This window comes from Podarcis erhardii (assembly GCF_964252035.2).
Source record: "Podarcis erhardii genome assembly, chromosome: 11".
Lineage (NCBI taxonomy): Eukaryota > Metazoa > Chordata > Lepidosauria > Squamata > Lacertidae > Podarcis > Podarcis erhardii.
In genome coordinates this window covers 718,356-741,230 of record NC_138501.1, presented here as the reverse complement: position 1 = coordinate 741,230, position 22,875 = coordinate 718,356, and the positions used below count along the sequence as shown (strand labels likewise).

Below are 22,875 nucleotides of genomic sequence, written 5' to 3'. Positions count from 1 at the left end.
GTCAATAATGCAAGGTCTCACTCAATGACTAGAAAGCTCATGTAGGAGGTGATCTTTAAGATGTCTAAGCCCTAACCATATAGGGCTTTAAAATGCAATTAATAACTACCAAAAATTGTACCCAAAATTAATCTTAAGCCCCCCTCAAAACCTGGCCACCGCGTTCCGTACCAGTGCTGCTTTCCAAATGCTTTTGGAGACAGCTCCATGCACATAAGACAGCATGTATAGGAGAGAAGGTCTGGATTATATGCATACACCAATTATTGTAAATTACATTTTCAAGCATTTAGAAGACCTGATGCCTAAAGCCAGCTGCTTTGCAGGTGCCTGCACAAAACTTTAGTGTAAGCCCCTTACTCTAAATGAAACTCATGCATTGTGTGAAGCTCCAGCCCTCTTCATGCACTTACTCTACTAACTTCACCCAGAGGGACAATAGGGCTGTGTGTGCTGGCACCCTGCCCCCTCCACTCCTGACCTTCTGCATCAGCCTGGTCTGCATATCACATTACATCACAGTTTTAAACTAGCTATGGTTTAATGTGAGCTAGAAGGCATGCTGTTCAAAAGTTCTCTAGGTGCTCCCCCTAATCCTGCTGCAGCCACGCTGTGGACAACACACATCAGAGTCCAGCTTATTTCATGTCATCCCAACGCAGGTTCAGGGTTTGTTTCTCTCCAAATTAAACCAAAGTTTAAAACAAGCTATAGCTTAATGTGATATGTGAAGGTCTGAAAGGGAATCGCAAGTGCATTTGACCGAACACACTTATAGTCCTCCACACACAATCAGGGTTTCCGACTGCAGGGATGATGGTAAAACATTCTGCTAAGCCATTTTACGATTCTCCTTCAGACCACCCTTCTCATTGTGGGAAGACTGAAGGAGATAAGACATGTAACCCCGCATCCCCTCCCTCACAGATAGTGCTCTCATCCTTACTATGTGCAGCATAACCGAATGCTGCCATGATAGTCTCTTGATGTGTTCCTACAACAGGACCACCATCTATGGTGCCTGGTGAACCACAGGGCAGTCAATCGGATGATTTCTAAGAGCTAAGATGCTGCCCTCTTGGACTACTGCCATGCGCTCTACGTGGGGCGACCTTTGAAGGTGCCTCTGAAACAACAACTAATTCAGAGTGCGGCAGCTAGACTAGTGACTGGGAGCAGCTGTCAGAACCATACAGAACTGGTCCTAAAGGCTCTACACTGACTCTGAGCACAATTCAAAGTGTTGGTGCTGACCTTGAAAGCCTCAAATGGCCTTGGCCCAGGAGACCTGAAGGAGCGTCTCCACCCCCATTCTCCAACCCAGACATTGAGATCCAGCTCTGAGGGCATTATGGCAGTTCCTTTTGGGCAGCAGTAGTAATAATAATTGTAATACAGTGGTACCTTGGGTTACGAACTTAATTCATTCCGGAGGTCCGTTCTTAACCTGAAACCACTCTTAACCTGAGGTACCACTTTAGCTAATGGGGCCTCCTGCTGCCACCACCGCGCGATTTCTGTTCTCATCCTGAGGTAAAGTTCTTAACCCAAGGTACTACTTCTGGGTTAGCGGAGTCTGTAATCCAAAGTGTTTGTAACCCGAAGTACCACTGTAATAATAATTTATTTATTATTTATACGCTGCCCATTTAGCTTGGTTTCCTCAGCCACTCTGGGCAGCTTACAGTGCATATAGAAAATGTAAAACATGCTGTGGAATGCCCTCTCATTAGGTGTTACGAAGATAACTACAACTTTTAAGACATCTGAAGGCAGCCCTGTATTGGGAGGTTTTTAATGTTTGATGTTTTATTAGGTTTTTATATCTGTTAGAAACTGCCCAAAGTGCCTGGGGCATGGTTCAAATAATAAAGATGGGAGTGATACAAATAAAATCATCATCATCATCATTTCAATCTGATCAGAGTTCAGATCCTCAGCAGATTGATTGATGCAATAAAAAAGTCATGCCTCGAGATAAAAAAAACCCCTACATAAATTACAAGTTCAATATATTCTCTCTCACACACAGAGCTACTAAAAACATTTCAGAGATCTTTTTAATTACTATAATTACTACTACTATATGGCAGCTAAAGGTAAAGGGACCCCTGACAATTAAGTCCAGTCGCGGCAGCTACATATATACTAACAGGATATTAGTTATATCCAAGATGAATTTTAACAGGGAGAAATGTAAAGTATTGCACTTGGGCAAAAAAAATGAGAGGCACAAATACAAGATGGGTGACACCTGGCTTGAGAGCAGTACATGTGAAAAGGATCTAGGAGTCTTGGTTGACCACAAACTTGACATGAGCCAACGGTGTGACGCGGCAGCTAAAAAAGCCAATGCAATTCTGGGCTGCATCAATAGGAGTATAGCATCTAGATCAAGGGAAGTAATAGTGCCACTGTATTCTGCTCTGGTCAGACCTCCCCTGGAGTACTGTGTCCAGTTCTGGGCACCACAGTTCAAGAAGGACACTGACAAACTGGAACGTGTCCAGAGGAGGGCAACCAAAATGGTCAAAGGCCTGGAAACGATGCCTTATGAGGAACGGCTAAGGGAGCTGGGCATGTTTAGCCTGGAGAAGAGGAGGTTAAGGGGTGATATGATAGCCATGTTCAAATATATAAAAGGATGTCACATAGAGGAGGGAGAAAGGTTGTTTTCTGCTGCTCCAGAGAAGCGACACGGAGCAATGGTTCCAAACTACAAGAAAGAAGATTCCACCTAAGCATTAGGAAGAACTTCCTGACAGTAAGAGCTGTTCAACAGTGGAATTTGCTGCCAAGGAGTGTGGTGGAGTCTCCTTCTTTGGAGGTCTTTAAGCAGAGGCTTGACAACCATATGTCAGGAGTGCTCTGATGGTGTTTCCTGCTTGGCAGGGGGTTGGACTCGATGGCCCTTGTGGTCTCTTCCAACTCTATGATTCTATGATTCTATGTTTCTATGATTCTATGATTTTCAGTAAGAAAAATGTTTTATTGTACTGGAAATGAAATGAACAAATTTCTTCGCATGTTCAGCTACTTGCAGAATTTAAGAAGTGCAGATTGATGAATATAATGTTGAAATACTTTTAATTTTTACTTGTGAATAAAACTACAAATTATTTGAAAATTAGTTTGAACTACAGTGGTACCTCAGGTTACATACGCTTCAGGTTACAGACTCCGCTAACCTAGAAATAGTGCTTCAGGTTAAGAACTTTGCTTCAGGATAAGAACAGAAATCGTGCTCCAGCGGCACGGCGGCAGCAGGAGGCCCCATTAGCTAAAGTGGTGCTTCAGGTTAAGAACAGTTTCAGGTTAAGAATGGACCTCCGGAATGAATTAAGTACTTAACCTGAGGTACCACTGTATCTGTGCCTCAGAAGAAAACCAGAAAGTCAAATGTTCCTTGGAATGGCATGCATCAAATTGTTACAAAGGGGAGGGGGGGTGCATGCTTGGCTTTTGAATGCTAAGAGGAAGCAGCTCTTAAGGTCACATTCTGTAGGATATAAAGTGCAGCACCAGCAAAGTACTGGAGATTCACCTTGGGAGTTCCCAAGGCACAAAAGCCATCTGCTCTGTCCTAAATCGCTAACTCATAATCTCTTTAACATTATAAAATTTACAGCTGTTTGTTGTTGCAGAGGTACTAACCAATGCTGGCAGATTAATGGAAGGAGCAAAATGAGTGTGGGGGCTGGGTAAGACCACAGATGTTGTAAGTCACCATCTGAAGACTTCAGACTGTACCAGAGAGGGGATTAAATTCTGTCAGAGCAAGCACGAAACTCCAACTACATCAGGCGTCAGTGAACCTGGAACACGTTGCACTAGTGCTGCAAATGCATCAAGAGACAGGTTAAGGTAAGTGTCACCTATTCCTGAGGAGTAATGAGTGTATCATTTTAGGAAATGGCAAGAAATGTAATATGAATACATTAATTGATTGCACTGTCACACAATTAAACGGGTGATATTACCAATAGCTCACTTAGCACATTTTATTAAGCCTACATTAAAAGAAGAATTATTTAATAAACAATCTTCTCAAGCACAATTTTACAGATTTCATGCTAATTCATTCTAATTAGAAGACTAATGTGATGATTAGATCCTAGTGAGACTTGAATGACACAGCAAGCCAGCAAGCTTCCCCCAGACACTCGGAAGGCATGGAAATCAGGGAGCCATTTAATGCTAAACTATTTGAGACTAAAATAAAGTACAACAATGTTGAAGACAGTCAAGAATCATGTCTTCTTCCTCGTTTTAAAACACAAAATCTTAGTATGGATGAGACAATAGGAAATACTAATGGTATATATTTTTCAAAAATTAACTTACATGCCATTTTAAAATCCTCAACTTTTTCACAGCATGTAGCCACATTCGTTGCAGAGCTTGAGCTGTCTTCATTGTGGCACACTATAATCTGTTAAGGGACTCTAACATCCCCGTCTTTTCATCAGTTTCCACCACTCAAACATTGTTATGTAATTCTAATACAATTGTGCCCTACATACTCAGCCAATCCTGCCTTCATTTCACACAATGACATATTAAAACACACAGATGTACAAATGGCAACACATCTACTCCCCAAACAAATGTCAATATCTTAAAACAGAAAATAAATAACCCAGAACCTCAATTTAATTCCTATTTAAGTAACTTGCTGGTGTCACCACTAGGCAAGCATCAACACAAAGTCTCCTCCCCATTCCCAAAGAATATGCAGAAACGTGAGGAACTCGCAGTTACAGGAGAAGTGTTTGCCTGATCTGTAAGCAGCATTTAGGACACAGACTTTGCATATTGGGGCATATGCCATTTGGCTGGCTTCTGCAATCACAGCTGTAAAGCTACTGGCGGAAAGAAATGAGAAAAGGACAACTCTGTACTGTAAACAGTCTCAGCTCCCACGTGTCTTGCTGCTCAGTCCATCCCAGGCTTCCTCTTCTGACCTTCTCCCATCAGAGGTGAGGCAGAGGGGATGCAAACACCTCCAGTATCTTCCTCTCTCCACAGGAGGCTCCCACAGCTGCTGTGCAAACCTATAGCTCAATGATGCCACCTCCTGGCTTTCAAAGCAGGAACTGGAAGAAAGCTGCCTTGCTTACCGCACTAGTTTGCATGAAGAGGAGAAATCTGCACTTCTCACAAAAAAAGTCACAGAGCGAGAGACAGCCTGCCGAATGGTATAGAAGCTACTTCAGATAATATACCACTTGGCAGGCTGTCTCTTGCTCTGTGACTTTTTGTATTTTGTGACACATGCCTGAGAAGAGCAAATGAGGCCACTCAGGAAAAAGGAAAAAGTCTGAATGAAAGGTGTTCAGAATCCCCGATCTTTGGCAAGTTCCTTCCAGAGCTTCATCACACAGGTGAGCCACTGACACAAGTGGCCTCATTTGATGTGCTACTGCTCATATGAGACAACTGTCTGGAATAGTTAACTGTCCCAGAGAGCAGACTGGGGCAACGCAAGAGCTTGATTGTAATGATGAAACAACCAAATGGAACCGGTCAAGAATCTCTCATACAAGACAACTGCAAGCAACTCTTTTTTTTTTTTATAATAATCTTTATTAAATTTTTCAAAAGGTTACAAATAACAGAACAGAAAAAGAAAAAAAAGAGGTAAGAAAAAAGTAAAAAGACCAGAGAAAAAAGAGGGGGGGGGAAAGATAAAAAAGACAAAAAACAACAGAAAAGGTTTCCACCTTTTAAACTCATTTTCTATAACTTCTTTTCAAGACTTCCCCACGCCTCCCCTTATTGTATTCCATCTTCAATTGTTTATTCAAGCAAGTTTTCCACTTAATATCCTAAAACATAGTTTGTTTAAAATCACTTAACCCTAGTTTAATTAAGATAATTTTTTATAATAGAATTAAACTTTGGTTCATTGTTGTACCTTAGCCATCTATTAAAATATATACCTTAGCCCTATGTATAGAAAAGAAGGAAGAAAAAAAAAGAGAAAAAACAAAATAATATACCCTTCCTAAGGTTGCCACTATTTCCCCTCCACCGTTTCCCCATTTTTATAATAATAATAATAATAAAACAGAACAAAAAAGAAACCCATAATTTTTATACTCCTAAAGCAAAAAAAAAAGAAAAAAAGAAAAAAAGAACAGACCCCCTTCAGACTGTTAGGTCCCACCCTTCCCTCCCCGGTTTCCATCCCTATCCAAAATCCATTTAGTCCATCTTTTTAGCCTGGTGATCTTACGTCCAAGGCACGCAAGTCTCTTTCAGTCCCTTTCAGCCGGTTTCTTCGGAAGTCTCTCTTGCTTAACACCCAGGGTCGAAGATACTTTTTCTCGGTGCTGACCATGATTGTTCCAATAAATCCTACTTGTTTACACGTGGTGCTCCAACACTGTTTCCAAGATCTATATGTCCCCACTAGTCCGACTTTCACCTTGGTCAATTTAAGATTCTTCTTAGCAAATCTCCAGTTCTCTTTTCTCTTCTGTAGCATCTCAGCTGTCCCTTCTTTCAGCTCCTGCTGCTTGGCAGATATCTTCTCCTCCTCAATCCTTGGTTCTTTTTCCTGTCCAGCTGCCTGTGTTTTGAGCAACGAGTCTTTTTCCAATTCAATTGGTATATCTTCAGATAACTTCAGGTTTGAGGGGCTCGTAGACAAAACAAGGCCTTTCTCATTCATCTCTAACAACTTTCCCACGAGAGAGATCAGCTTTTTCAAGTCAGCACGTATTTCCTGTATTCCCTGTTTTAGTTCCATTCTTGTAATGTCCAAGGATCCCCTCTAGAGGGATTCTGGTTACTTAATGTTCTTTTCCCCTCCGACCCAAAAGTCAGATTTAGTTGTAACAATCTTTCTTTGTTTTCAATATTTTGTAACGATATAACCGGTTAAAGTTTCAACTTTCAATTCTTCCAACTTTGACAGCTAGTTTGACAGCTGTCAAAGGTTTCTATAAATCCTCAGCAGGCTCTTGGCTCGGGTTACTCCCGGGCTTGAGAAGAATGGTATTTAATTCAAATAAAGTAGACTCTAATCCTCCAGCACATTAGCTTAGTCCTTTTAAATCCTTTTAAATCTGTGGAATTTGTATCTTTATCCAATCCCAGCAACTCTTCCCGCAACCTTAGTTGACAGGTCCTTGCTTTGAGCTGTTTACAATAGGGGGGAGACGGGCTTCCTTTTTTTTTCAGCTCCCCCGCTCGTGCCGAATCCAAAACCAAATATATTGTAATCCAATTTTCAAATTACTCACGGGTTGTTGTTCTTGCTTTTAAGTCCGAATTTAATAGGAAGAAGTCAGCGCTGACCGAAGAATGGCTTGCGGCTTCGCTCGGCAGGGGAAGCGAAGGACTCACAGCACCACGCCACTCCCTGGCACCCGATCCGTAGCCTTTAAAAAGGCTCCTTCACGAGTCGGGAGGGCGCTTATGGTGCCCGCCGAGTCACCATGTCCACGGGCTCCGTACCCGTGGTTTTTAAGGGTCCCCGTGTCGCCGGCACGACAAGACCCAATCCCCTGCTAAGCCGATTCCCTCCGGAGCTCGGAGGGAATCCGCCATTAGCCAGTCGCACCAACCCGGAAGTCCGACAACTGCAAGCAACTCAAGGTGGGGAGGAGAAAGAGGTTAGTCCAGTTTACTTGTGCATTTGTTTATTCATAAAGACAGGCTTATAGCAACACTCTGTTACACCGAGAGCAAGTTGCATTTCATGCACTTGCAGCCTAAGCATCTGAGTCAGAATGGGTCCTGAAGTCAACCTTATATTCCAAGCTTTCAGAATTTATTCTTAATGTAAAATTTACGTTGTCTTGGTACACACACATTTTCTACTTTCCAACCCCCTCAAGCCCCAGGCTAGAAGTATGAGAGTATGTACACATTCCTGGATGCAGCAAGGTGTACCCCCCCAGGCTGTGCTTTGTTGAATTTGCAGAGTGTTGTACCTAGCATTATGCTTTGATGCATTTATTTATATTGATTTTATTTACTGCATTTATATCCCAGCTTTTTCTCCAAAGAGCTCCCTGCAACAGCCCCATGAGGTAGGTTAGGCTGAGAGATTGTGACTGGCCCAAGGTCACCCTGTGAGCTTCATGGCTGAGTGGGGATTTGAACCCTGGTCTCCAGGTCCTAGTCTGACACACTAACCACTAGGCCACTCTAAGGCTGCTAAACAAGGAAATATACTGGTGAACAAAAGGTGGAGACTTAACAGCTTCCCAGGAGGTAGCTCAGTTGACCAGTACTTTGCAGATGCTTTGCAGATAATTCCAGCTTTGTTTCCTCTCTCCCTCCTCAATTATAAGCTCTCACACAAACTAGGAAACTCTTTCAGCTTTACCAGTATCTTTCCACTTAGAACTCAGCTAATTATGCAGCGCCTGCTAACAATCCAGGAGGGACCCCCCCATCAAAGATCCAGTGGCAAGTAAACAAAGAACTGGAAAGCTCTTCTTTCTTCCCTCACCAGTGGAAAAAAGAGATGGAAGAGTTTTTGTTTTTGTTTTCTGGTGGTGTTTATGTTGTTAGTTCCCCTTAAATGGCTTTCCTCCATATTAAAAAGGAAAGTTTTTTTAAATTTAAAGGAGACTATCATTTTGCTTGCTTGCCCTCCCTCCTTCCCTTTGATAAAAAGGAAGAGACTGGTGAGATGAGGGCTTGGCAGGTGGGGAATGGAGGGGAGAAGATTTAGCTGCTGCCTTATGCCGAAATGGGAGGTTGGGTACTGTGTGAGAATGATGAGGAGGGTGTTTTCAGTAAGCAGTGAAAGCAAATGTGTGTCTACTCACAAGCAAGCCCTCCTGAATTCCATGGGGCTTACTCCCAAGAAAGTAGAAGTAAGTTTAGTTGAACTCAGTGGGGCTTCTGCATGTAGGGATTCCACTTAGACCTCTGAGTGGGGAAGCAGATGCAACCTGACTAAATCACTTAAACTACTCATAAATTAGTTGAAAATGTATTAAATATAATGTATGGAAGTTTATTTAATATTTTTATTAAATCTATTACTTCCTTACATTTTAAGGCCCTCCACCACTGCAGGGAGCCCTGTCAAAGCCCCTAGCTGCTGCCGGGAAGCGCAGCGCAGGCTCCACTGCTGCGGGAAGGTATGGCCGGCACCTCTTCTGCTGTGGGGAGGCCTGGCAAGGCTCACCACCACTGCAGATAGATATTGTGATATACTAAGATATCACGATATTTAGCTGGTGATATATTGTGATGCTGAAAGCCAGATATTGCCCAGCCACCCGCTGTCTGTCCATGGTTTTCCCATCCTCCCCAACCCCTCCACCCACCCTCAACTCCTATGGGTGAAGCTTTCATCCCTCTGTCCCATGGAAATCATCTCCCTGCAGCTGTCATTTGCAGACACATTTCTATACATCTTCCAGATGCACTGGGATTTAATCCCAGTAAGAGAGAAATAGTCTAGGTGAAAGCATCCCTTTCCTGGTTATGTCCTTCTTAGCATTTCTAGCTCCTCCTTTGACACAAAGACACTTACACAGCTTCTCCCCATCTCCATTTTAAAAGCTAGCAATAGTTGGTGGTGGGAGAGGGGGCCGCTTGTGCCTTCTGGGCTCTGAATTAGCTAGACTCTCTTAATTCTCTGCAGCAGTCTCTGCTCACTTTATCCTCCAGAGGCCTGCAGCTAGTTCACCTTTTGTTGTTTGCAGATGCTGATGGACAGAGATGAGAATGGATCTCTCCTCCTCTTCACCTCTTGTTTTAAGGCAGCAAAACTTGGAAGTAAGGCCTATTGAAATGAACAAGCCTTTGACTGCAATCCTAACCCGCTTATCAGGGAATAACTTCTGATCTGAAGAAGTGTGCATGCACACGAAGGCTCATACCAATGACAAACTTAGTTGGTCTCTAAGGTGCTACTGGAAGGAATTTTTTTATTTTGTTTCGACTACGGCAGACCAACACGGCTACCTACCTGTAACTATTTCTGAACAGACATTGTTAGGTAGGATTGCAGCCTTAGTTTTGAATCAATGGGATCAGGACAAGTTGGCAGGTGCAAAGGGAGATGCTGCTCTGGGATACCGCCTCCCCCACCCCAAAGTTAGACATATAGGACCACCCCCAATTGGCAAATGTGTCAATTGTGCATCTCATGGCCCAAGGAGTCACCCTACAGTTCTCAAATGGGGTGAAGCTGGATTGGGGGAAACTGCATCAAAACACAAAAGATACCTGTGGATTGTAGGTAATATCCTATGTTAGGGGTCAGCAACCTTTTTCAGCAGGGGGCCGGTCCACCGTCCCTCAGACCATGTGGTGGGCTGGACTATATTTTGAGGGGGGTAATGAACAAATTCCTATGCCCCACAAATAACCCAGAGATGCATTTTAAATAAAAGGACATATTCTACTCATGTAAAAACACGCTGAGTCCCAGACTGTCCACAGGCAGGCTTTAGAAGGCGATTGGGCCGGATCCGGCCCCCAGGCTTTAGTTTGCCTACCCATGTTCTATGTACATGGATTCAAACAAATGGGGGTGGGGAAACACTGAAGCAGAGTAAACAGTAATGTGTCCACAGCCCTAATTTAAGACAAAATGCAGGTTTACAAACTTTGCTTAGGAAGTGTGACAATAAGCTCAAGAAGTAATTGAGGCAATAAATCAAACAAAAATAGGGAAATCCCCAGGGCCAGATGGAATAATGGCAAAATATTATAAAAAAATGAGTGAACAGCTTGTGAATCCCCTGAAAGATACAATGAATGATATTCTGAAAATAGGGGAAGTTCCAGAAACATGGAAAGAGGCCTATATAACTTTGATAACAAAACAGGATTTGGATGTGACATTAGTTAAAAACTATAGGCTGATTTCATTATCAAATAATGATTATAAACTATTTGTATTTGTCATGGCAAATAGAATGTTTGTTTGTTTTTGTTTTTTTTAAAAAGAATTTATTCATCATGACCAGGCTGGATTCCTTCCAGGTAGACAAATTAAAGATAATATTAGAAATGTACTGCCACAGGTATGAAGTTCACGGCATGTAATGCCTTAAGAGAGAATATTATGAAAATGATATACAGGTGGTACATGACACCAGTCAAGCTTGCTAAAATATATCATTTGTCTGATAATAAATGTTGGAAATGTAAAGAGACTGAAGGAACATTCTCCACCTTTGGTGGACGTGCCCAAAGATTAAGGCTTTCTGGGAGATGATCTATAATGAAATGAAAAAGGTATTTAAATATACCTTCCTGAAGAAACCAGAGGCCTTTCTCCTGGGCATGGTCGGCCAATTGGTGCTAAAGAAGGATAGAATTTTTTTTATGTATGCTACAACAGCAGCAAGGATACTTATTGCAAAGTATTGGAAGACACAAGATCTACCCACCCGGGAAGAATGGCAGATGAAGGTGATGGATTATATGGAACTGGAGGAAATGACTGGCAGAATTCGAGACCAGGGAGAAGAGTCGGTAGAAGAAGATTGGAAGAAATTTAAAGTCTATCTACAGAAACATTGTAAAATTAAGGAATGTTAGAAGGATGCTGGAATGAAGCTATGTGGTTTTAGCAGTAATGTTATAAAGGATTAAGTAAAAATGGATTGTTAACAGGTCAGAATGTAAAGTTACAATATATTAAGATAAATTAGTAAGATAAAAACAAAGGAAAGGATTTGCTGAAACAACTAATGAACTAGAATACAAAAAAGGGAGGTGTGAGGAGGTCAAAGAAACAAGCAAATGATAGATAAGATATGGAAAGATGGATTTGTTCTTAATTGTTTTTTATTTTTTTTCCTGTATTTTGTATTTTCTGTTCTTCTTTTTCTCTCTTTTTTATTCTTGTAACTTTTTGAAACACCAATAAATATTATTTTAAAAAAATTAGAAATGTACTGAATATTATCTGGAAATGAGAAATGAGAAAAAAGCAGCATTAATGTTTATAGATGCGGAGAAAGCATTTGATAATGTTTCTTGGAGTTTTATGAAGAAGGTGATGGAGGAGATGGGATTTGGAGAAAATTTCAATAGGGGAAGGCAAGCTGTTTACTCCGACCAAAATGCAAAAATAATCATAAACCGGGTAATAACAGATAAATGTAGTATACAAAAAGGGATGAGACAAGGATGTCCCTTGTCACCATTGTTGTTTGTTCTGGTTCTGGAAGTCTTGAGAAGATAAGACAAGATAGGGAAGTAGTAGGTATTAAAATTAAAAAGAATGAACATAAATTAAAAGCATTTGCAGATGATTTGGTAATAACGGTAGAGGATCCAAAGAATTCTCTTCCAAAAGTAATGAATATAATACAAGAATTTGGTCATGGCAGGATTTAAATTAAATAAAAATAAGACAAAATTGTTACTAAAAATATTAAAGAATCGAAAAAGAAAGAAATAACAGAGATGGTAGGGATAGAGGCATATAAAAAAGTAAAATATTTAGGAATTTGGATAACATCAAAAAATATAATTTTTAAAGATAACTATGAAAAAATTTGGCAGGAAATTAAAAGAAATTTGGAAACATGGAATAGAATGAATCTCTCTTTAATGGGAAGAATTGCAACTATAAAAATGAATGTACTTCCAAGGATGTTATTTCTCTTCCAAACTCTTCCAGTAATAACAAGGAGTGTCAAGATTTGTCTGGAATGGGAAAAAACCAAGGATAAAAACCAAAATTTTAACAGATGTGAAAGAAAGAGGCAGATTCTCACTTCCAGATTTAAAATTGTATTATGAAGCTGCATCTCTAATATGGATCCGAGATTGGATCAAGTTAGACAGGGAGGAAATAACAGACTTGGAAGGACATGATAATAGATTTGGATGGCATGCCTATCTTTGGTATGGAAAAGCAAAAGTACATGTAGGATTTCATAATCATTTAATTAGAAGATCACTGTTTAAAGTATGGGAGAAATATAAAGATTTATTAGAACCCAAAACACCAGGGTGGCTATTGAAGCACTATCACTTAAAATATTGGGGGGGGGGGGAGAGAAGGAGAGTGGCCAAGATATAGAGAACTGTTGGTGGAGCAAGAGGGAAAGTTAAAACTGAAAGAATATGATGAAATAAAGGAACATCTTCAAAGTTGGTTACATCATAGATAATTACAGGAGATATTTAAGGAGGATAACAAAAAAGGCTTCTCATATTCGGCTTCCAATTTCCAAAAGGAAGTGACAGAAGAAAACACAAAATTATTTAAAAACGCATATAACATCCTTTTGGAATGGGAGACCAAAGATGAAGAAGTAAAATCAGTAATGATTAAATGGGCACAAGATGTAGGACATAATATACAATTTCAGGAATGGATAAAACTGTGGAAAGTAAATTTGAAATTTACAGATTGAATCTTATTGAGAGAGATATACAATGAATTGAAGAAAATGTTAAAAATAACCTTTGTAAAAAAACTAGAAGCCTTTTTATTAGGTATTTTAGGTCAAGACATACCAAAAGAAATGAGGACTTTATTTATGTATGCCACTACAGCAGCCAGAATGTTGATTGCACAAAACTGGAAGACTGGAGAAATACCAACTAAAGGACAATGGCAAGAGAAGTTGAGAAACTATGCAGAACCAGCAAAAATGACAGAAAGACTAAGAGAAAAAGACAACAGAGACTTTGAAAAAGAGTGTAATATGAATGGTTATTCATATTATACTTTCAGAAACAAAGAAAGGCAACAGACTTGATGGCAGGATTTAAATAAACATTCACATTATCAGCATTAGAAAATGTTTGGAAGATAGTAAAAAAAGATGATGTATTTAATTTTATTTTTATGTTTTTAAGGCTTGATGTTATGTTATTGATAACTTTTTCTGTTGAGAGACAGCAAAGCAGATGAAAATAGAAACAAACCAGAAACGCAAGTTGGGGGAAGTCTTGGAGGGGAGGGAGGGAGGAATATATAGCAAATGTTAAAAATTTGAGATGTATGTAATGAACGAAAATGAAAAAACTATGGGCTGGTTCACATGCCTGTGCATCACTTGCACCACAATCCTATGGATGTTTACTCAGAAGCAAGTCTCCACTTTTGAGGTGATATGAAATCTTTGTGCTGCTTCAGCTGTAAGGTCTCTGACATCTGCAACTCACTCCTTGTTGAAGCTGCATATGGGAAGTGGCCGAAGTGCAGCTGAGACAGAACCAGTGGAAAGACAAGCCGAGGAGCAGGACCTGTCCTTACAGTGTGGAAGGCCAGCATTCAGCTCCTAACGCTAGACTTCAAAAGAACATCTCTGCCTTTGGGCACATACATCTGAGCTAGAGTAAATAAGATAAACCAAGTTACCCAAACCAATGACAGGCTTTTGAGCACTTTTCACCTGATCCATCTCTCAGGTGCTGCAAGGGAATATAGACTATTCAATATCCAGTTACCTCCCTCCTGCTTAATATTTTCCTTTATTTCCCTCCACCCATTTTTTCTGGAACAAGTGAAGAAGCTTTATGCATATTGTTTGCTGCTGCTTTTTAACAATGGCTCATTTTCCTTCTGCCCTCAAGTTGCAGCTTCATAACTCATTGTTTCTGGTAATGGGATCTGAATGGCTCCTTAATTTAAGCAGCTTCTGAATTTACAGAAACACACTGAAAGGCAAGGAAACAGAACTGTTAGTTTATGACACTAAAATAGATAAACCCTTTAATTTGGTGCTGAATCACTCACTAATGGTCATATCGGCAGTTACTGTGAATTTGGAGTAATGAGAATGGCCAGTATAATTAAATTGATTGGTAGCAGCTGCTACAGAAGTGATGGGTGTTAAAACAGCAAATGACCTATAAACTAATTTTCCACTAGATGGTGGTATTAAGCAGCTATTTGACAAGACAGATGAAAGAAAGGAGCGCGCGCACACACAAACGCACACACACAGATAATTGGAAAGCAAAAAACCTTTTTCCATTCAAATGATTTTTACCAGATTCACCTAAGTCTTAATACAACAGATAGGCAGGCAAACTTCTAAAAGCCACTAGTTTGTATACATTTCCTAGGATTTCTGCAGCTAAGTATCAAATTTAGACTGTTCCTGTAAGTTCTCTGGGGATTCTCTTTAAAATGTGTGTGTGTCTGTGTAAAGCCACCATTTGTACAGTAGTATCACTGCCCACAGCAGATACTTTAGATGGACAAGGTAGATTTCTCCAATTCTTTCATCATTACATAAATAAAGGATGACTAAGCAGGGTCTAAAAACATGGGACAGAAGACTATTTTGTAACTCCTCCTCCTCCTCATTTGAGGGATGCGGGTGGTGCTGTGAGTTAAACCATAGAGCCTAGGGCTTGCTGAGCAGAAGGTCGGCGGTTCGAATCCTTGCCACAAGGTGAGCTCCCGTTGCTCGGTCCCTGCTCCTGCCAACCTAGCAGTTCAAAAGCATGTCAAAGTGCAAGTAGATAAATAGGTACCGCTCCGGCAGGAAGGTAAACGGTGTTTCCGTGCATTCCTCTGGTTCACCAGAAGCAGCTTAGTCATGCTGGCCACATGCTGTACGCCAGCTCCCTCGGCCAATAAAGCGAGATGAGTGCCGCAACCCCAGAGTTGGTCATGACTGGACCTAATGGTGAGGGGTCCCTTTACCTTTTACTTAGAATCATAGAATCATAGAGTTGGAAGAGACCACAAGGGCCATCGAGTCCAACCCCCTGCCAAGCAGGAAACACCATCAGAGCACTCCTGACATATGGTTGTCAAGCCTCTGCTTAAAGACCTCCAAAGAAGGAGACTCCACCACACTCCTTGGCAGCAAATTCCACTGTCAAACAGCTCTTACTGTCAGGAAGTTCTTCCTAATGTTTAGGTGGAATCTTCTTTCTTGTAGTTTGGAACCGTTGCTCCGTGTCCGCTTCTCTGGAGCAGCAGAAAACAACCTTTCTCCCTCCTCTATGTGACATCCTTTTATATATTTGAACATGGCTATCATATCACCCCTTAACCTCCTCTTCTCCAGGCTAAACATGCCCAGCTCCCTTAGCCGTTCCTCATAAGGCATCGTTTCCAGGCCTTTGACCATTTTGGTTGTCCTCCTCTGGACACGTTCCAGTTTGTCAGTGTCCTTCTTGAACTGTGGTGCCCAGAACTGGACACAGTACTCCAGGTGAGGTCTGACCAGAGCAGAATACAGTGGCACTATTACTTCCCTTGATCTAGATGCTATACTCCTATTGATGCAGCCCAGAATTGCAGTGGCTTTTTTAGCTGCCGCGTCACACTGTTGGCTCATGTCAAGTTTGTGGTCAACCAAGACTCCTAGATCCTTTTCACATGTACTGATCTCAAGCCAGGTGTCACCCATCTTGTATTTGTGCCTCTCATTTTTTTTGCCCAAGTGCAATACTTTACATTTCTCCCTGTTAAAATTCATCTTGTTTGTTTTGGCCCAGTTCTCTAATCTGTCAAGGTCGTTTTGAAGTGTGATCCTGTCCTCTGGGGTGTTAGCCACCCCTCCCAGTTTGGTGTCATCTGCAAATTTGATCAGGATGCCCTTGAGTCCATCATCCAAGTCGTTGATAAAGATGTTGAATAAGACCGGGCCCAAGACACCCCACTAGTCACTCTGTGGCACCCCACTAGTCACTCTTCTCCAGGATGAAGAGGAACCATTGATGAGCACCCTTTGGGTTCGGTCAGTCAGCCAGTTACAAATCCACTGAGTGGTAGCATAGTCAAGTCCGCATTTTACCAGCTTCTTTACAAGAATATCATGGGGCACCTTGTCAAATGCCTTGCTGAAATCAAGGTAGGCTACATCCACTGCATTCCCTTCAACTACCAGGCTTGTAATTCTGTCAAAAAACGAGATCAGGTTAGTCTGACATGACTTATTTTTCAGAAATCCATGCTGACTATTGGTGATCACAGCATTCCTTTCTAGGTGCTCACAGACTGTTTGCTTAATGATCTGCTCCAGAATCTTCCCTGGTATTGATGTCAGACTGACTGGGCGGTAATTATTTGGGTCCTCTCTTTTCCCCTTTTTGAAAATAGGGACAACATTTGCCCTCCTCCAGTCTGCCGGACTTCGCCTGTTCTCCAGGAATTCTCAAAGATGACTGCCAGTGGTTCTGAGATAACATCTGCCAGTTCTTTTAATACTCTTGGATGCAGTTCATCTGGCCCTGGAGACTTGAATACATCTAAACTAGCCAAGTATTCTTGTACTATCTCCTTAGTTATTCTGGGCTGTGTTTGCTGAATCATTTGCTCCAAATTTTTCAGGTCGGGCATTGTTTTCTTTATCGGAGAAGACTGAGGCAAAGAAGGCATTGAGGAGTTCAGCCCTTTCTGTGTCCCCTGTTTGCATTTCACCATCTTCTCCTCTGAGTGACCCCACTGTTTCTTTGTTCTTCCTTTTGCTACGAACATACCCATAAAAGCCTTTTTTGTTGCTTTTAACCTCTCTAGCAAGCCTGAGCTCATTCTGTGCTTTAGCTTTTCTGACTTGGTGTCTACACGTGCTGGCTATTTGTTTGAATTCCTCTTTGGTGGTTTCCCCCCTTTTCCATTTTTTGTACACATCCTTTTTTAATCTTAACTCAGTTAAAAGTTCTTTAGATAGCCACCCTGGCTTCTTTAGGCACCTTCCATGTTTCCGTCTCATTGGTATTGCCTGAAGTTGTGCTTTTACTATCTCCCTCTTAACAAACTCCCAGCCATCATGAACTCCCTTTCCTTTTAGTATTACTGTCCATGGGATCTCACCCAGCACTTCCCTAAGTTTTATGAAGTCGGCTTTCTTAAAGTCAAGAAATTGAGTCCTAGTATGCTTGGCTGCTCCTTTCCGCTGTATAGTAAACTTCAGAAGAGCATGATCACTCGCGCCTAATGATCCTTCCACTTCTACCCCACTAACCAGATCATCAACGTTGGTTAGGTGTAGGAATATGGTTGTTTGTGCCTATAGGGAAAATGGGCACATGGGTGGAAATTTACTGCAGCCTGACCTTTTGGCAGGGCAGGCTGTGCTGGGCATGATCAGCGCATGAACACCTCATGCTAAACCAGTGATTGGTCTAAATAGCATAGCCTGATGATGGGGTGATTTCCATGTATGGTATTGTCTTTTACTGCTGAGTTGATACAATGTTGTAAGTTTTTACTGTTCAATAATAAAATGCTAGGCCGCAGCAGCTAGAGGAGAGTTCAGTTGTTGCTGGCTAGGCCTTTTGAATCCATCTTGGTGTGAGACTGATTTTCTTATGACGAGCAGGCCCTCGTCATTTGGTGCCCCGTGTGCCTACCTTCGGACTCCACGTTGTTTCTCATCGTCCAGCGCTCACCACACGTTTTTCATCCGCTTCGGATCCCGGTGAGTGCTCCCTTTCCTTCTGCCATTGTGGGGCAGTCTTTTTCAGACTTTGACTGATTTCGGACTTCGTGACGCTGTGGCCCTCTCAGCACTTACCACGCCTGGCTAGGGTTTCAGGTACCACTCATCCTCTCTTTGGATCCCGGTGAGTGCTCCCTTCTTTTTTCGCTACTTTTCATCCTTTGTGGATCCCGGTGACTGCTCCCCCCCCCCCCCGCTGCTCTCACTATCATGGGGCAATCTCTTTGTGCACCACAGAAGAAATTTTTTGATGACCTTAAGTTCCTACTTACCAGTAACAACCTTGTTGTACTTGATGCCAATCTCAAGGCGCTTATTCAAGCTTTGGACACCCACTGCCCCTGGTTTCCTCAGGATGGCACTTGGGATTTAAAAGACTGGGAAAAAATAGGACATTTTTTCCACAACCATCCTCTAATTGATATCAAAGTTTTGCATGCCTGGTGTAAAGTCTACAAAGCTATGTCAAGCTTAACTCCTGCAAATATCCTCCTGGCTGCCTCATAGCCTGTTTCACCTGTCCTTTTGGCTCCTCCTTCGTCTCTGCATCCCACGTTGCCTTCTTCGAATCTTCCGGTTTATGTCCCTCCTAAGCCACCGGATTTCTCTCCTTCGGCTCCTCCTGTCCCACCACTGCCTCCACCACCTTCTTCGCTTTCTGCACAGCCCACTACCACTCCTCTTCAAGAATCTCTTCGTGCTGCTGTTCCGTTGCTGGCTTTTGATTCTGCCACCCCTGCTCGGGCCCACCCGACCTCCGCGCCTCCGCCTGCCCGACCCAGCTGCACCACCTACAGCCACGCTGCCATGGCTTCGTCTCCATCCCAGGTGCGCCAGAACTACCTCCAGGACTGCGAAGCCGCCATCAATCGGCAGATCAACCTGGAGCTCTACACCTCCTACATGTATCTTAGCATTTCCTACTATTTTGACCGTGATGATGTGGCCCTGAAGAACTTTGCCAAGTACTTCCTTCACCAGTCCCACGAGGAGCGTGAGCATGCAGAGAAACTTATGAAGTTGCAGAACCAAAGAGGCGGCTGCATCTTCTTGCAGGACATCAAAACACCAGATCGTGTTGACTGGGAGAGTGGATTGACAGCAATGGAGTGTGCTTTGCACTTGGAAAAGAATGTGAACCAGTCACTTTTGGAACTGCACAAGCTGGCAACTGACAAAAATGACCCCCATTTATGTGACTTCATTGAGACCCACTACTTGGATGAGCAAGTCAAATCCATCAAAGAACTGGGTGACCATGTGACCAACTTGCGCAAGATGGGAGCACCAAAATCTGGAATGGACTTACAGTCAGTGTACCTGCCCTTCTCCCAGGAAGGATTTATGCATTTGATGATGACAGCTGTTCCTACTCAAATAGCTTTTGCTGACTTCTTAGGAAAAATTACTCACAATCCCCCAAGAGACCCTTGTTTGTCTTTCCTTACAGGGCTGCGATATGTCCTGCGAACTGCCTTGTCCCCCCTACCCTTACCCTCCGCCCTCACTGTTCCACCAGATCCAGGGGGGTGGTCGTGTGGGAAGAGGAGGGGGAATGGAGAAGTTTGTATTCTACTGAGCAGTCCTCAGCACAACGTGCTGAATTGGCAGCTGTAATTTTAGCATTCCAACAGTTTGCTGACATCCCTTTCAATCTCATTGTGTATACTCAGAATTTTACGCCTGCTGAACTTCATTTCAGGAAGGAAGAAGTACTGCAGCGCCCTCTAGTGTCTTATAGGTTGCTTCCAGATCCACAGTGGAAGGGTCCAACTTCTTTGATTTCCTGGGGTCGCGGATTCGCTGCCATTGACGTGGACGGAGAAATACGATGGGTTCCAGCCCGGTGCGTTCGAACTTGGCGCTCTTCTGTTGCCTTGCCTTCGCCCAAGGGGACACCAGCGCCTTGAAATCGTATTCTACGCTGTCTGCCAGTGATGACCTTCCACCTGATCTTAACCCGCACTACAGCTGGAGACATCGCCACATTGATGTGCCCTGGATAAAGTCACTTTCCACAGCTGTTCCAGTGTTTCCTGGCACGTTGAAAGGCCATCTTCGTCCCTACCGCATTGGCCCTCCTCCCCCCTGGGAAGCCACCGTGACTACCAATCACCCCTCGATGGACACTGTGAAGCGCCGTTTTCGTCGTGCTGCTCTTTTGCAGAAGGCCCAGAGACCTGAACCTTATCATCAAATTTGGAACAACAATACGTATGTTAGGGACATAAATCATTTTGCTTCTATACTTAATCTTTCTGAATGTTGGGTGTGTATGCATATTCCTCCCCAATCAAAGAGGTCTGGTATATTATTGCATGGTATTCCAGTAAATGCTTCATATAAGATTAGTAATAATATGAAAGATAATCGTACTAGTTCACCCCCTGTGTTTTTGTCGCTTGTAGAAATAGCGTCTTATTGTTTTCTTTTCAATCATAATAGTAGTAACTTTTTGGGTCATTATCCATATTGTAATTGGACTTATGAGTATGTTAATGGATCTTCTTGTTTTCTTAACGTTACCACTATGAGTGGTAGGCCAAGGGTTTTAGTTAATGTCACGACCAACATGACTTATGAACAACAGGCTGCGTGTAGAGATTTTTATGTTTGGTTTGATTGGATGAAGAAAAGCAGTAAATCTACATGTTTGCTTCAATCTGATTTATGGTTATTTTGTGGCACAAGAGCCTACAAAGAAATCCCCCTTGCCTTTTCTGGAACCTGCACTTTAGGAGTAGTCATACCCCTGGTGTATAAAATGGACAAGCTTCCAGCGGTCCGTTTGCGTAACAAAAGGGAAGTGCATTCACCTATCTCTCGATATACAGGGACAGCCATCTCTAGGTCTCTTCTGCCCTCTTTAGGTGCAGCTATGAATTATCGTGATCTGCATAAATTGGCAAATTGGACTGAAGCCTTGTTTAATTCTACCATCTTGGCTTTAAAATTAATTAACAAAGAAATGTCAGAAATGAGAGATATGGCTCTTGAAAATCGTTTTGCTTTAGATCTAATCCTTGCTTCCAAAGGTGGAGTTTGTGCCTTAACTCATTCCCATTGTTGTATGTATATATCTGATCAATCGGCCAATATTTCTGCTACTATTGATTATATGGAACAAATGATAGCCCATAATCCTTTGAATCCACCCGAAGGTTTTGATCCATGGGAATGGTTGTCTTCCTAGTTACCTAATAGAGCATGGTTAAGAAAACTTTTGCTAATTGTAATTTTGTTTGTTGCAGGATTCATTGTGTTGTGTTGCTACATTCAATGCCTACCCTTTGTTTGCCCAATGCACCATGTGGTGGTACAAACCGCAACCCGCCACAGGGATGACAAGAAGAATTTATGTTGCAAGATATAAGCGTTTAGAAAATGAGACAAATGATTTTGCTTAGGTTTTGTTAAGAAAAATTTTACTTCTCATAAAACAAGTAAGAAAAGAGGGCATGTAGGAATATGGTTGTTTGTGCCTATAGGGAAAATGGGCACATGGTTGGAAATTTACTGCAACCTGACTTTTGGCAGGGCAGGCTGTGCTGGGCATGATCAGCGCGTGAACACCTCATGCTAAACCAGTGATTGGTCTAAATAGCATAGCCTGATGATGGGGTGATTTCCTTGTATGGTATTGTCTTTTACTGCTGAGTTGATACAATGTTGTAAGTTTTTACTGTTCAATAATAAAATGCTAGGCCGCAGCAGCTAGAGGAGAGTTCAGTTGTTGCTGGCTAGGCCTTTTGAATCCATCTTGGTGTGAGACTGATTTTCTTATGACGAGCAGGCCCTCGTCAGTTAGGACCAGATCTAAAATGGCTGTTCCTCTTGTTGCTTCTCCCACTTTCTGGACAACAAAGTTGTCTGCAAGGCCAGTGAGGAATCTGTTTGACCTTATGCTCTTGGCTGAGTTTGACATCCAGCAAATATCTGGGTAATTGAAGCAGCAAATATCTGGGTAATTGAAGTCCCCCATTACTACTATCTCCCTTCCTTTTGCATGCTTGGCCATCTGTTCCAGGAAGGCATCATCTATGTCCTCCGTTTGGCTTGGGGATCTATAGTAAACTCCCACAATGAGGTCCCTGTTATTCTTCTCTCCCTTAATTTTGACCCAAATGCTCTCACTTTGGCTTTGAGGTTCTAAATCTTGGATCTCTTCACAGGTATACACATCCCTGACATATAACGCCACTCCTCCTCCTTTCTTGTCTGGTCTGTTTCTCTGAAATAGATTGTATCCCTCCATTATTACATTCCAGTCGTGGGACTTATCCCACCAGGTTTCAGTGATGCCTATTATGTCATATTTAGTTTGCTGTACTAAGAGCTCAAGCTCATCTTGTTTATTTCCCATGCTTTGCGCATTCGTGTACAGACATTGAAGTCCATTAATCATTCCCCCGTGTCTCTTATTTAAGGATTTTTTCCTCCCACCACTAGGTCTGCGTGCTGTTTGCTCCATTTGGTCTATGACATTTGGATGATCATCTTCATCAATTGATAGACTCCT

At 42.2% G+C, this 22,875-nt stretch overlaps 1 protein-coding gene and 1 pseudogene across 2 annotated transcripts in view; one reads left to right on the top strand and one right to left on the bottom strand.

Moving 5' to 3' along the window:
- Positions 1 to 22,875, bottom strand: part of TJP2 (tight junction protein 2) — an 83,785-nt gene that overhangs the window by 34,376 nt on the left and 26,534 nt on the right. The window lies entirely within an intron of this gene.
- On the top strand, positions 19,099 to 19,973 carry LOC309352311 (ferritin heavy chain pseudogene; annotated as a pseudogene). Its single transcript has one exon. The product of its transcript is annotated as a ferritin heavy chain pseudogene (transcript).